Source organism: Salvelinus sp. IW2-2015, linkage group LG6.2 (genome assembly GCF_002910315.2).
Source record: "Salvelinus sp. IW2-2015 linkage group LG6.2, ASM291031v2, whole genome shotgun sequence".
Lineage (NCBI taxonomy): Eukaryota > Metazoa > Chordata > Actinopteri > Salmoniformes > Salmonidae > Salvelinus > Salvelinus sp. IW2-2015.
In genome coordinates this window covers 19,570,434-19,586,301 of record NC_036846.1, presented here as the reverse complement: position 1 = coordinate 19,586,301, position 15,868 = coordinate 19,570,434, and positions in this window count along the sequence as shown.

Sequence of the window (15,868 nt, the reverse complement as noted above, 5' to 3'; positions counted from 1 at the left end):
AGAAATGCAGAGTTACAAAGAGATACTATCCGTGCACACTTTCACTCTATCATGTTGATATTACTTGAAAATGACTAATTTCAACAATTAATCAGCGTACATATTTGCCCAACTGGTCAAGGTACACATGCACTTGAACACACACACAACATTATTCCACCGGTTTGTGCCTGCAGTATTTATGCAGTCATGACTTACTCTCTGGATAGGTCCATTGGCCTGCGATTAGAGAAAGTGTCAGAAGCATTGGTCTCACATAAGTGCATCCTGAGGACAAGCTAGCTGGACCAATTACATGGAGAGTGAGTGGGGGTCTTTGTCTTCTTTGAGGGTTTGAATCACTCCAATTTAGCCACGCCACCCGAGCCCCACTTAAATGGAAAGGCCATCTTCACAAATTGGCTATTCCCAGAAAGCATGTGGTTTTGAATGTTGATCACCGTAATCTTTCTATTGATGCAAGGTAAAATGGTCTCCCGTTGTTGTCATTTAGACTCAATAGTATTCTAGTTCTTTGAATGAAGTTGGGTTATGGGCAAAATGTCAGTACTGGGATTCAAATTAACCAGCACCAGTCATTTTGAGCATATTGCATTATTTAGGCATACTGTAAGGCTTAATGATCGTTATAGGGCATGCATAGTATCGTGGTAGCATTAAACTGAAACAATTCATAAAGAATGTAAAGTATTGTAAGTAGATATTTTTTGACGCGTAAATTGGTTAACTTAAACCGTTTTTCGTATCTGATTTCTGTTTTAAGTAGCATACTTTTTTTGTTTATAAGTAAGTGCATTTTTTCAATTAATTTCTCACTTTTTTTTTCAATGAATTCTCACTTTTTTGAGAAATTTTGCATGGAATGTGATGCGTTCCATTATGTGAGTGGTAAGACGTATCTGTCCTCTTATAGGTGCAGTATCGGGCGCTGATCAAGAGATGGGGGCCAGCCAAAAAAGACTGCCTTAAGACACAATGTTTTTTTCTTCAAATTTTCAAAAAGATTGAGTGCACTCGCTTTTTCTCTGCTGCAGTTCAAAGGATCTTTTCCTTTCCATCATTTGCCTGTGGTCGTGAACTGCTTTTATCGCTTGATGTCTGTCAAATAGAAACTTGGTACAAGTCTCCTTTGTGGAGTAACGAAAGAAGGAGAAAAACTCTGACAAAAGTTATTGATAACTCAAAATAATGACTGGAACTTTTGTCTTTTTGGAGGACAAGACTGGCAGTTGAGTCATCCTCCCTAAGATTTCCCTTCTTCTTTTTTAAATATTTTTGGAGCTGAACTCATACTCTGTGGATACTGCGGCCTTCTTCATACGGATCAATATCTAATGGATCCATTACGTTATAACTGGATAATTTTTTTGGCTGTCTTTTTGCGGTCACTGTGCTATCTCCGTCTTTGTCTTATTTGGACTGGTTCCACTACATGTGTTGGGGGGTGGGGTGGGGTGGGGTGGTGGGGACAACCCATCCTACCAGCCCCACTCCTCTCTGCCCCTTAAATCTTACCCCTGGTGACTGTCCGTCTGTTCATCGTCTGTGATTGACAGTCAGAGTAATCCGGACAGGGTTTGGCAGGTAGGTCCCATCCCTCTTCTCTTCTCCTGGCTGGCTAACCCTTCCCCTTCCCTGACCCCCTCCTAAAACCTACTCCCATAAGCAGATAGAGAGGGACAGATTGCTTTGGATCACCCAATAAGGTTAGTTAACACCTGACAGTGAACAACTGACAGATTCTCAGTCTCAGTCACCTTCCCTTCTATCTGTCCTGCTTTGAGTTTTCTATCTGTCCCTCCTATCCCTCCTATCCCTCTGCCTCATCACCTCCCTCTTCTCCTCTCCTCTCCTCCCACTCCTCATCACCTCCCCTCCTCATCACCTCCTCCTCCTCTCCTCTCACTCCTCCCCACCTCCCCCTCCTCTCACCTCCCCCTCTCCTCTCATGTTCCTCCCCTCCTTTTCTCCTATCCGTCCTCCTTTAATCACTCACCTCTCCTCTTCAACTCCCCCTCCTCCCTCCTTCCTCTCTCTCCTCTCCTCCTCCTCTCCTCTACTCTCCTCCTCTAATCCCCTCTCCTCCTCAGCTCCTTCCTCTCCCTCTTTCTCCTCTTTCCTCTTTCCTCCTCACCTCCCTCCCTCCCTTCCCCACCTCCCTCTCCTCCCCTTCTCCTCTCCTCTCTCCCTCCTCTTATTGCCCTCCTCCTCTCCTCCTCTCCTCTCCCTCCTCCTCTAATCCCCCTCCTCCACACTCCTCACCTCCTGCAAGTTAAACATTATAATCTCAAAGAGGAGGAGACACATTTCAACCAAATCAACTCTTTTTTTTCTAGTTTCTTTCTGCCAAGTCTCTTCTTTCAAAGCACCTCTCCTAAGTGAGAAGCAGTGAAAGTGAAAATTGTTTTGAAATGAGAACATTATTGTGACTGAGACCTTGGTCGGGCTGGCAGACTGCATTCACACACCCAAATGGAGAGCAGCTCCATGATGGGGAAAAAATGTATAAAATCCAAAATTAAGTAATTAGATTGTCTGGCTATACCGAAACTCACTTGCACAGACACAGTGGGCCAGTGCAGCTTTATCTAACATGCTGACACCAGGCCTTCTGTACCATTAGAAAGAACCAGCTCATGTAATCATGAAATCAAACATATACAGAAGGAAAGTCAACTGAAGACTGGTTCAAAAGAATAATCCTTCATGGAAAGCAGCTTCTTAGTTCTCCATGTTGCACCTCTTTCGACCAGAAATGTGTGTTTATGTAACTATTGTAAACAGTATTTATTATAGTATATGGTGTGTTTATGGGACATGGGGTAATGGTGTAAAGACACATTTGCTTTTAAGACATATTCATTAATATCTGATGATTTTCCTGTTTTTTGAATAGTTGATGGTCGAGTAATGCAATGACAATAACTGTAGTGGGAGCATCTAGCAGAACCTAGTCTCTTGTGTCTGTATGATAACTGGTGCTAGAGTCTGGTCAGTCCCTGTGAGTCTGGGCAGTCCATGTGGTGAGTCTGTGGGCAGTCCATATGAAGTACAGTACCTATGAATGTACTTTGTATTCAGATACTTTTATTATAATAAAGTAAAACGTCTGTCCTTGTTTCTGTTTTGTGTAATCTTGGGTGGCCAGTACCTCAGAAACAGGTCTTTAGACAGGCTGAATGTGCTTGTGTAGTATTAGGATACTCTATGAACTCTACTATACGACCATAAGCGTGAACCTGATCAATGGAGGAAGCAGTGGGATGATATTGGTAAGGATGATGTTTAGAAATCTGATATGACTCGCTCAGAACCCTGGGACTGAACACCTCCCTCTGCAACTGGATCCTGGACTTTCTGATTGGCCATCCCTAGGTGGTGAGGGTAGGTAACAACACATCTGCCACGCTGACCCTCAATATGGGGGCCCCTCAGGGGTGTGTGCTTAGTCCCCTCCTGTACCGCCTGTTCACCCACGACTGTCTGGCCATGCACAATTCCAACACCATCATCAAGTTTGCTCTGATTTGGACACAGTTCCTCTGTGTCCAAATCACCAGTTACTTAACATGTTCGTCTTACACTAGCACAGTCAGGAGGTTGATAATATTTGTCATGGCCACTCAGATCAAGTTCAACAGCTGCACCATTGAGAGAATCTTCACTGGCTGCATCACTGCTTGGTATGACAACTGCACCGCATCGGAAGGCTCTACAGAGGGTGGTGCAGACGTCCCAGTACGTCACTGGGGCCGAGCTCCCTGCCATCCAGGACCTCTTTACCAGGTGGTATGCATATTGACGCGCACGCACGCACGCACGCACGCACGCACGCACGCACAACACACACCCAACACACACACACACACACACACACACACACACACACACACACACACACACACACACACACACACACACACACACACACACACACACACACACACACACACACACACACACACACACACTGCTGCTACTCTGTTTTATTATCTATCCTGATTGCCTAGCCACTTTTACCCCTACCTACATGTGCATAGGTGACCCAAAACCTGTATTCGGTCCTATGTAGCAGAATGTGAATAGTGTTTTTTACATTGAATAGCATAGAGACTCAGATCTAGAACATGGCATATCATACACTACAGTTGAGGAACAATGGGAAAGTAATTCTGCTTTGAAAGTTGATAAACTTGAAACCCCATTTGAATGTTTTGGTACAGCTACTGGAGAACTCTTATTTGTCTACACCCATTCAACATTATTCTCACCCTCTTAAGTCTTAGCCCCACCCATCTCTTTAAGGATCCAGATGGGATCAGGCCATGTGCTAAACAGAGTGAGTAAGGTAGTAAACGACCAAAGATTTCAAGTGTAAAAGTAGTAGCATACTATAAGGAAAAACTCCAGGTGAAAATACACTTTATCTAGTCCTTGGTCTATATCCTAACCTGACTTTGGTGCAGGTCATGTTGTTCTTCACATTACTATCTCTGATAAACACACACTATATCAAATCTAAGTTTATTTGTCACATGCACAGGATACAAAAGGTGTAAACGTACAGTGAAATAGTAGCAATATCAAAAACAGAAAGTGTCCAGATAAAAATGCTTTATAAATACTTTATAATTATTAGATGACCGCTTTCCCAGAAACACTTGTCTAAATTGATGGGTAAAGTGAAAGAAATGCTATAACCAACCCCCAGCCACATCTAGCTAAGTGGATGAGTCACTATTGTCTAGACATGTTCATGAAATACAATAGATGGCCGTAATCACCCTCAGACACACCTGGCTAACTTGATGGGTCATGTAATCGAGTCTTTTGTTGAGACAATGGACCGGCATAATCCCAACTCATACTATTACCAATAAAAACGGATTGTCACAGCTGTAGTATGAATCTGCAGGTAGTTAAAGCTAACCAACTAGGTTAAATGTTAGCTTACTAGCTAACCATAGGCTATAACTAGCAATGCAAATAGATTTCTGATACAAATCATATTACTACACAGATCATACACGTAACGTTAGCTAGTGAGCCAGCAAGCTAATGTTCGCTAGCTAGCGAACAGTACAATTTAACTTACATACTGTACGCCTAGCTTCCTTAAATGAGTCACATATTAGCTATTACTTCAACTACCTCGCACCCCAGCACATTGACTCGGTACCGGTACTCCTTGTATATAGCCTTGTTATAGTTATTTATTGTGTTACTATTGTCTATTTTTAATTGCAAATGTTCTTACTTTTTAACTCTGCATTGTTGGGAAAGGTCTTGTAAGTTAGCATTTCACAGTGAAGTCTACACCTGTTGTATATGTCACATGTGACAAATACAATTTGATTTGATTTTGATGGCATGGTGTGTGTGTGTGTGTGTGTGTGTGTGTGTGTGTGTGTGTGTGTGTGTGTGGGTGTGTTGTGTGTTGTGTGTGTTGTGTTGTGTGTGTGTGGTGTGTGTGGTGTGTGTGTGTGTGTGTGTGTGTGTGCGTGCGTGCGTGCGTGCGTGTGCGTGTGTATACGTAAGTACGTACGTAAGAGACATTCCCTTGAGACTCACCTAAAAGCCAACACTGTCGTACCACTGCATATAATAGGTACAGGTAGGACAAGAACAGAACTGGCGAGCCTGTCCAACTCTGTTTGGTTGAACTGGGGCAGTAACTGGAGTTAAGTGGATCAACACAGTCTATAATGAAAGGCCAGGCAGAAGTGTGCTGGGTCCCTCTCATTACAGCCATGGGTGATGACCAGCTCAATCTAGTGTACTGGTGGGTGGCTAAGTGCTCTGGTTAGAGCCTGTCACACACACACACAAACACAGACACACACACACTGACCTAGCGCCACAAAAGGGATACAGGTCTGCTCTATCTCTAACAATGGTACATTCTGTGTTGTAATGATGGACAATAGGTACACACTGACCAAGACCATTCTGTTGGGTTAAACTGTACACTTCTATTTGTTTTGTTAGTTATAGTAAAATAGTAACATAGGCCCTATTCAGCACTACTTCAGTATATACTCTCCTTTTCGCATTCAGGACATTATAACTCAAGGACTGAACAATATGTATGAATACATTTTCACTCAAATGTTCTGACCTTTCTCAGCAGTTTACCTTTGAGACTATTCTGTCCATATAACTTTGCTATATTATATTCATTTTAACACACACTCCCCCATTAGCAACGCTGCAGTCCAAATCAGTCAAACTCACTCTCAGGTTTGCGTTTCCCAAAATATTTGCTTGTAAAGTAGTGCTTTATTTCTCTTGACGAACCAGGCCTACACCACTCGTATAAAACTTTATTTAACATGTTGCTCCTTCACGCACACGGTTGACCATCGACATACTTTTACACCTTCACGCACAGAAGTTTGACCATTAACATACATTTTACAATTGTTACTTTCTGACGTTTGTGGGGCTGGGTTGAAAATCTCTAAATGTCTTATTGGCTATGTTAGGCAGGGGAAACTACTGATGGATTTGCATATATCCATATCTAGAGTGTCCAAGGCTTCATTGACATTGACATTTCTATTGAGGTGGAAAAAAGCAGCATACAATTATTTTCTCCACTCCGCATTTTGCATTTCATTTAGCTCCAAATAACATGTCTTCAATGACAGTCTCCAACTCAGCGCTGGAGGGGGTTGAGGGGGTTGCGGGCAGTGGAGGGGGAGGGGGAGGGGGTTGGAGACAGTGGAGAAAAAGGGGTGTGGGGTTGGAGTTAGTGGAGGGGGAGTTGGTTGGAGGCTGGGGAGGGGGTTGTTGGGGGTCTGGGCGGGTGTGCTGTTCGAGGAAGTGTAGGGGGAGGGAGGCCGTGGAAGGAGGCTGTGGAGGGAAGGGGGTGTGGGGTTGGAGGAAGTGGAGGGGGAGGGAGGCCGTGGAAGGAGGCTGTGGAGGGAAGGGGGTGTGGGGTTGGAGGAGGGGGTGTGGGGTTGTGAAAAACACAGCGGCACACAGATACTGCAACTCCATTCTCACTTTCTAATTCTGGCATTGGGCGGATGATGGCGATGACAAGATGAAAGACGTGTTTTTTCTGTCCCTTTTCTTCCTCTGTTTTTCACACACACCTCTGAGGTTGTTGTTTTACCTCAGTGATTTAGGAGGAGAAGAGAAAAGTGTGTGTGTGTGTATACAGTATTTATCAGCCTGGGACCCAGCAAATCATTTTTGTCCACTCTAATGGACATTGGTTTTACGTCTATATCTTTGAGGCCATACACTGTTTTAAGTCCTGGATTGTTCTTATTTCTTATTTTTATTTCTTATGTGTTTTTGTTCTACCTAATGTTATTCATTAGTACTACTGATATTGATGTCTACTTTACTTCATGCTATAGTACTACTGATATTGATATCTATTTCATGTTAAAATACTACTGATATTGATATCTACTTTACTTTATGGTATAGTACTACTGATATTGATATCTACTTTACTTTATGTTATAATACTACTGATATTGATATCTACTTTACTTTATGTAATAGTACTACTGATATTGATCACAGACAATGACGATTTAGTACTACTAGCCCTGATCACCGACAACGACGAGACGGCCAATAGGGAGGTCAGAGACCTGGCCGTGTGGTGCCTGGACAACAACCTTTCCCTCAATGTGATCAAGACAAAGGAGATGATTGTGGACTACAGGACCGAGCATGCCCCATTCCCCATAGTGGAGCAGGTTGAGAGCTTCAAATTCCTTGGTGTCCACATCACCAACAAATGAACATGGTCCAAGCACACCAAGACAGTTGTGAAGAGGGCACGACAAAATCTATTCCCCCTTAGAAGACTGAAAAGATTTGGCATGGGTCCTCAGATCCTCAAAAGGACCTCAAAAGGTGCACCATCGAGAGCATCCTGACTGGTTGCATCACTGCCTGGTTTGGCAACTGCTCTGCGGCCTCCGACCGCAAGGCACTAGAGAGGGTAGTGCGTACGGCCCAGTACATCACTGGGGCCAAGCTTCCTGCCATCCAGGACCTCTATACCGGGCTGTGTCTGAGGAAAACCCCCAAAATGTTCAAAGACTCCAGAAACCCAAGTCATAGACTGCTCTCTCTGCTACCGCACGACAAGCAGGACCGGAGCGCCAAGTCTCGGTCCAAGAGGCTTCTGAACAGCTTCTACCTCCAAGCCGTAAGACTCCTGAACATCTAATCAAATGTTTACCCAGACTATTTGCAAAGCCCCCCCCTTTTACGCCGATGCTACTCTCTGTTATTATCTATGCACAGTCACTTTAATAACTCTACCTACATGTACACATCACCTCAATTACCTCGACTAATTGGCGACACATTGACTCTGTACCGGTACCCCCTGTATACAGTCTCGCTATTGTTATTTTACTGCTGTTCTTTAAATACTTGCTCCTTTAATTTCTTATTCTTATTTGTATTTTTTCAACTGCATTGTTGGTTAAGGGCTTGTAAGTAAGCATTTCACTGTAAGGTCTACTGTAAGGTCTACTGTAAGGTCTACCTGTTGTGTTCGGAGCATTTGATGAATACAATTTGATTTGAATTGATTTCATATCTACATCATGGTACAGTACTAGTGATATTGATATCTACTTTACGTTTTGTTATAATGTAGTACTACTGATATTGTTATCTATGTTATGTTATAGTAATACTGATATTGATATCTACTTTACTTTATGGTATAGTACTACTGATATTGATATCTACTTTACTTTATGGTATAGTACTACTGGTATTGATATCTACTTTAACTTTCCTGGTATAGTACTACTGATATTGATATCTACTTTACTTTATGGTATAGTACTACTGAATATTGATATCTACTTTACTTTATGGTATAGTACTACTGGTATTGATATCTACTTTACTTTATGGTATAGTACTACTGATATTGATATCTACTTTACTTTATGGTATAGTACTACTGATATTGATATCTACTTTACTTTATGGTATAGTAGTTACTGATATTGATCACTGCATTTTGTTAATAAAGAGCTTGTAAGAAAGGCATTCACTGTACTTTTGCCTGTGACATTACAACTTACAACTTTTAAAGCTTCAACTAGGTAACTTTCTCTTCCTTGTTTTCAAAATGGCTGCCGAACACAATTAGCAAAATTGTATAATTATAATTTTTGTGAGTTTGATATTTACATTTCCTCTAGTAAGTAAATATATCAGGAATAGTTTGGTGAGTCTTCAGAACAGTGCGATAATTTTTTCATGCTAAATAAGAGCAGGTAGTCTAGTGTTGGGCCAGTAACCGAAAGGTTGCTGGATCACAATCCCCGAGCTGACAAGATAAAAATCTGTCGTTCTGCCCATGAACAAGGTAGTTACCCCACAGTTTCCCCGGTAGGCCATCATTGTAAATACGAATTGGTTCTTAACTGACTTGCCTAGTTAAATAATAGTTTAAAAAATATGTGATTTTTTCATCCCAAAAACTTTTTATCCAATTTTTTTTTTTTTGCCAGGGTCTCAGGAGTGTGTGTGTGTGTGTGTGTGTGATGTTGTGTTATGTTGTATGTCCCCTGTCTGTTTATGTCTTAATTACATTTTTACTCATGGGCTTAATTATCGGCATGATTAACAACACTGTTGGTCGGGGCTGCCAAATGCCCTCTTTCTTTCTTTCCAACTCCCTTGCTCTATATTCTACTACATAAACACACACCAGTGGTGGGAAAAGTACCCAATTGTCATACTTGAGTAAAAGTAAAGATACCTTAATAGAAAATGACTCAAGTAAAAGTGAGTCACCCAGTAAAATACAACTTGAGTAAAAGTCTAAAAGTATTTGGTTTAAATATACTTAAGTATCAAAAGTAAAAGTATAACTCTTTTCAAATTGCTTATATTAAGCAAACCAGATGACACCATTTTCTTGTTTTTTATTTTTATTTATGGATAGCCAGGGGCACACCAACACTCAGACATAATTTACAAACAAAGCAAGTGTCTTTGGTGAGTCCGCCAGATCAGAGGCAGGGAGGTTTTCTTGATAACTGTGTAAATTCCTGTCCTGSTAAGCATTCAAAATGTAATGAGTACTTTTGGGTGTCAAGGAAAATGTTATTTTCTTTAGGATTCTAGTGAAGTAAAAGCAAAAGTTGTCAAAAATATAAATAGTAAAGCACTACTACTTAAGTAGTACTTTACGTTTTTTTTACTTATGTACTTTACACCACAGAAAATACCTCCCCAAGCCACTGATCACTCACACGCACACACGCACACACACACAAACACACACACATTCATGGATGCCAGGAAAAGACAGGCTCTCCCCCGAAATTGTGTGTGTGGAACGGCAGAGGGGGGGGGGGGGGGGGGGTTCAGAGAAGTATTTCTGTCTGTAATAAACCCCTTTTTTTGGGGGAAAATCAAATTCTGATTGGCTGGGCCTGGCTCCCCAGTGGGTTGGCCTGGCTCCCAAGTGGGTGGATCTATGCTCTCCCAGGCCCACCCATTGCTGTGCCCGTTCATGTGAAATCCATAGAATGGGGCCTAATGAATTTATTTCAATTGACTGATTTCCTTAYATGAACTGTAACTCAGCAAAATCTTAGAAATGATTGCATAATGTGGTTATATTTTTGTTCATTGTAGTAGGCTAATGTTAACTAGCTGGGACGRCACAGTATTGCCCATAAAAGGAAGTTAGGCTAGTGAGCAAGTATTTTAGCCAGATAGGCTAAGACAAAAATAAAAGTATGTACTCTATGATAGAGTCAAAGACCCTTCGTCAACATGAAAGAGAGGAGGATTGCATTGGCTTTTCTCAACAAATAGGCTGACAAACAGACACATGCACAAACGCACGCACACACACATTGGACTAAATCGTTTTTGATATCTTGTAGTTGTCACTGTATTAGACTAAGCATAGGTGATTTGATGAAGTTGAAGTTGAAATGGTGCTGGAAAAGTGGAGGCAGCTCCTGTTGTCTTTGCAACGTGCGGTAATTCTCTGTGTTTCTAAATTAATAGTTGTTTAGTAGTCCGAAAATGTCGGAAACATTACCTTGCTTGACCATGCTCTATGTCATGTAACTTGTAACTGTTTGTTACATGCAATATGCTTTGTGGACTTCACCGGACAGAGGTTGCTCTCCGGATTTGTGGAATTTATTCTGTCACTTTGTCTTCTTATTGTCTYGGCCTCAGGCCTATACATCACGGTGTCAAGGCATAGGAACTAACAGGTTACAGTGCAAGCAATGCAACTATCACAACACATAGGTTGTAATATGGCTTTTTTCCCTCCCCAGTGATTTTACCCACGCACTGCTACTACACGCACTGCTACTACACGCACTGCTACTACACGCACTGCTACTACACGCACGCACGCACGCACGCACGCACGCACGCACGCACGCACGCACGCACGCACACACACACACACACACACACACACACACACACACACACAAAAGCTGGTCGCAGGCCAGACCCAAAAACTGATTAGCAGTGGGATTCTGGGAGCTGAAGGGGGCTGGGGCCATGTTTTTTTATTAACACCCACAAACACATTTAGAACCTGGTGTGTGTGTGTGTGTGCACTCGTGTGCATTTGCAGTGATTGTCTATGTGTGTCCGTCTGTCTGTCTTATTGTCACGCCTCATGAATTGGGTTAACACTAGATCCGCCTGACCTTTCAGCCTAAAAGTACCCGCTAGAGAATGCTGGATGTCTGGATGTCTCCTTTAACATATGCATCAGATGCATATCAACCCACAAGGTGCCGCAAACATAAGCTCCAACGCTTGATAAAAAGTGCCTCAACTATTATAAAGGATTAATTACATGAAGAAATATTTGTGGAAATATATCAATTAAAAAAAGAGCGACAATAGTTATTTGTTTAGATAGAGTCAGGTATATATTTGCAATAGTTCTACAGTTCTAGAACAAACATAGGCCTGTAGCCTATTTGAACTTTCCTAGTAATAAAAACATTATAGTGGAATCCATTTGATCAACTTTATTTGTAGATTCGATTAGTAATAGCGTTATAGTAATTAATTAAGTCCAGTTAAAGCTTCTTTTGACATTGTAGAAACCAAAAAGATAATAATAATAGAACTAGCCAGGTCACAGGTGAAATGATTTGCTCTATTCCTAAACAAAAGCACCAGTGCATGAACAATTGTGAAGGATGAATTGCATAAAGAAATAGCATATTTTAATTTCATTATGTTACTAGTTAGGCAGAGCAATGCTGCCAGTCAAGGGGTCATGTGCTTAATGCATGGACAGCACTGATATTCTTGGAAAAAGTGACATTTGGAAATAGAGCTGCACCTCTTGAATTATGAGAGTTATTTGACAAAGGTAAGTATAGTACAAACTGCAGAATATGCTCTTTCAGATACTATATCGAAATCACAATGTTTTACCAGCATGTGACTCTGAAGGAGGATTTGATAAAGTGATGATCCTTTCCCTGCATCTGTCAATTACAAGATGCACAGACCTTTTCATGTACAATTTGACAAAATGTACAAACTGATAGGCCTAATTTTGTCACTCATCAGATTATTGTCAATGTAATATTGTCTATGGGCCAACTCTTATTATGTGTGAAATGAGTTTAGGTGTAGTTTAGGTGTAGTTTAGGTGTAGTTTAGGTGTAGTTTTGATGGACCGGCTGTGCAGGCTGAATGGCGTTGTTTGTTTCCCGCTCATCAACATGGATAGAGTGAAGGATATGTTTTGCATTATTATTTTTTCTCTCCAATTTCGATCTTGTCTCATCGCTGCAACTCCCCAATGTGTTCGGGAGGCGAAGGCTGAGTCATGCGTCCTTACGAAACATGGCCCGCCAAACCGTGCTTCTTAACACACGCCTGCTTAAACCGGAAGCCAGCCGCACCAATGTGTCAGAGTAAACACCGTTCACCTGACGACCGAGGTCAGCCTGCAGGCGCCCGGCCTGCCACAAGGAGTCGCTAGAGCGCAGTGAGCCAAGTAAAGCCCCCCAACCCCCCCGGCCAAACCCTCCCCCAACCCTGGCCAATTGTGTGCCACGCTTTGGGACTCCGATCACGGCCGGTTGTGATACGGCTGGGAACGAACCAGGGTCTGTAGTGACGCCTCTAGCACTGCGATGCACTCGTGAGCCCCAATGCATTATACTAAAAGCCTACTGCAACACATAGCATGTTTTCATTTTCCTTACAATACATTTGATTAGTGATAGAGTTACAGTAAATAAAACAGTTCTGTAACAGTTTCTTTTTACAAAGTAAAATGTAAAACAGAATAGTATCAACCCCCAATGCGCGCGGTCAAGTCATTTGGTGTTGATCAATAGGCATAACACAGACTCATCATTACACTATTGTCTTTCTAAATAAAATCAATCTCTTCACCCTCCTTATCATTCCGTTAGGTCTAATTTAAATTTAATTGTGAGGTAAGGTGCACAACTATCCCCCATTCACCCATTTGTCCTTCATTCAGTGAGGAGAGAGAGGCACATTAGCGCCTGGCTGGGTACCAACGTCCTACAGCACAGAGTCTTGGCTGGTTAAATTGGGAATAGGTCTGAGAATTTTTGGGGGCAAAAAGGCTCAGAATACTTTTCTGTTTGTGATTTCAAAAGTCTGACAAATGAACAGTGTAAAATACAAATATTTAGGAAAAGTCAGGGAAGGAGCAGGACATTTTTTAGGGCAGACTTTTTACATTTACAAAATCAAACGTCAGTGGCCGTTGGCCTATGGCGGTTCAAGTGTTAAGACTGACGTAGCGCTGTGTAGCCATGGTTCTCTCTCTCTCCCTTCTTACTAACACTTCCCAGGAGCTGCTAGAAGGACAGATATGTTGTGTTTGTCTGTATTGTCAATGAACAATACCAGTGCTCTAAAGCTGGTTTGACTCCCTCAAATCCATTTTGACGCACCAGCTGCTACATCAAGGCCAATGGACCTGAAGCACAGCTGTACTGTTCTCACACTCATTCTCTCTCTCTTTCTCCTTTTCTCTCTCTGCTCTCACACAGTGATTTGTGCTAATTTTGCCTTAGTTTAGTACCATGTGACTTCCCCAGCACCTCTGATTATTGCCTACTTAAAGTATTGCCAGGACTGCCATGTAAAGCATGTCCCTGTGTATGTAGTCCTCTAGAGCATATACGTAGGTTTATGTATGCCTGAGTACGTGGGTTTCTATACGTCTCTGTGAGGTCGACTTGATTGATTGTTTAGTAACAGGTAGTACGCCCAGTTGCCTCTTGCCATCTGTCAGAGTTCACCAACAGACTGCAGTATGGTAGGCTGCAACTGAGACGCACACACATTGCACACACACGTGTCGGAGGAAACACCATCCACCTGACAACCGAGGTCAGCCTGCAGGCGCCCGGCCCGCCACAAGGAGTTGCTAGATGAGCCAAGTAAAGCCCCCCGCGGCCAAACCCTCCCCTAATTTATGCCAATTGTGTGCCGCCCTATGGGACTCCCGATCTCTGCCGGTTGTGATACGGCCGGGAACGAACAAGGGTCTGTAGTGTGCCCGCTCGCGCACACACACACACACAGTATCACACTGTAGTATATCCATCAGACCTTACTGTATATTTCCAGCAGTGACATCACATTGCACTTCCTATTTCACCTCAGTAGGCCCTGAATGGTAGGCCCCCCGCCTCATGCCCTTAATTAGGTGGCTAAGGACATGATTTGTAATAAAAAAAGCTGCTCCCAAATCCCATTAGCGGGGTGTTTAGTGTGTTGTGTGCCCGCTTCTCCTCAGTCCACACAAGCTGGCATGCCTCTCGCAGTAAGTCCTGGGCAAACAGAGGGTTCTCATTAAAGCCCCGTGCTCGGCTGCCAGCGCGCCCTGGCACTGCCAACGCTGTGGTGCACGGAGCTCCAGGATAATCCACTCCCCTCTGCACCCCCCATACCGCCCCACCCTCATACCCCTACCCTCCACCTACCTCCCTGCGCCCCCACTGGAAGATCCTCTGCAGGAGAGATATGGAAAGGAGAGGGTGAGGATGGAAGAAGAAGAAAGGGGGTTGGAATCAGGGAGAGGTAAAGGTTACACGGCAATGGATGGATGGTGGAAAAGTGGAAGAATGGCAGTCTAGAGGAGAGAAGGGGGAGATGAGGATGGAGGGAAAGGCGAGAGGGAGGGAGGGAGCAAGAGTTGGAGGGAAGTGACAGGCGGGTTTACACATGAGCACATAACATTCACCGGCAACCAGGCTGCCCTGATATATCTTGGAAGACAAGGATAAGAGGGATGACAAGGGAAAGAGGGAGAGAGAGGGGGAGAGTGGAGAGAGAGAGGGAGAGAGTGGAGGGAGGGAGGGAGGTGGGGGGAGAGTGGAGGGAGGGAGGTTGAGTGTGTGTGCTGGGTAATCCTCTCTTATTAGAAGGCTCCATCACAGCCCATTGTTTACTGTAAGGATTAGCGTGTGTTTGTCTCCCCTGCCGTGTTTTTGTTTTAGCCCAGGCGTGGGTCAGAGAGGGGAGTACATTAGCGGCGGGGCTCCAGCGAGGACGCTCTGAGACAGGGTACAGTGACTCGCCAGGGGCCCTCTGTGCTGGAGCTCTGTTAGCATTTAGCGTGGCGCTGAATACTCAATGAGGACGGGAGCGTGTCCCAGACCCCAGGTTGACTGGCTCCTCTCCCCTCAATTAACCTTTTGCCTCGCCACTCACGCTTCACAGGGCTTTTCAGGGCTTCACAGGGCTTTTTAGGGCTTCACAGGGCCAGGCCTGGACGTGATCAGCACACCGAAGCACACACACTGATAGCACATATACACGTTGATCACACACACGTCAGACATTCACACGTTTTACACATAGATAA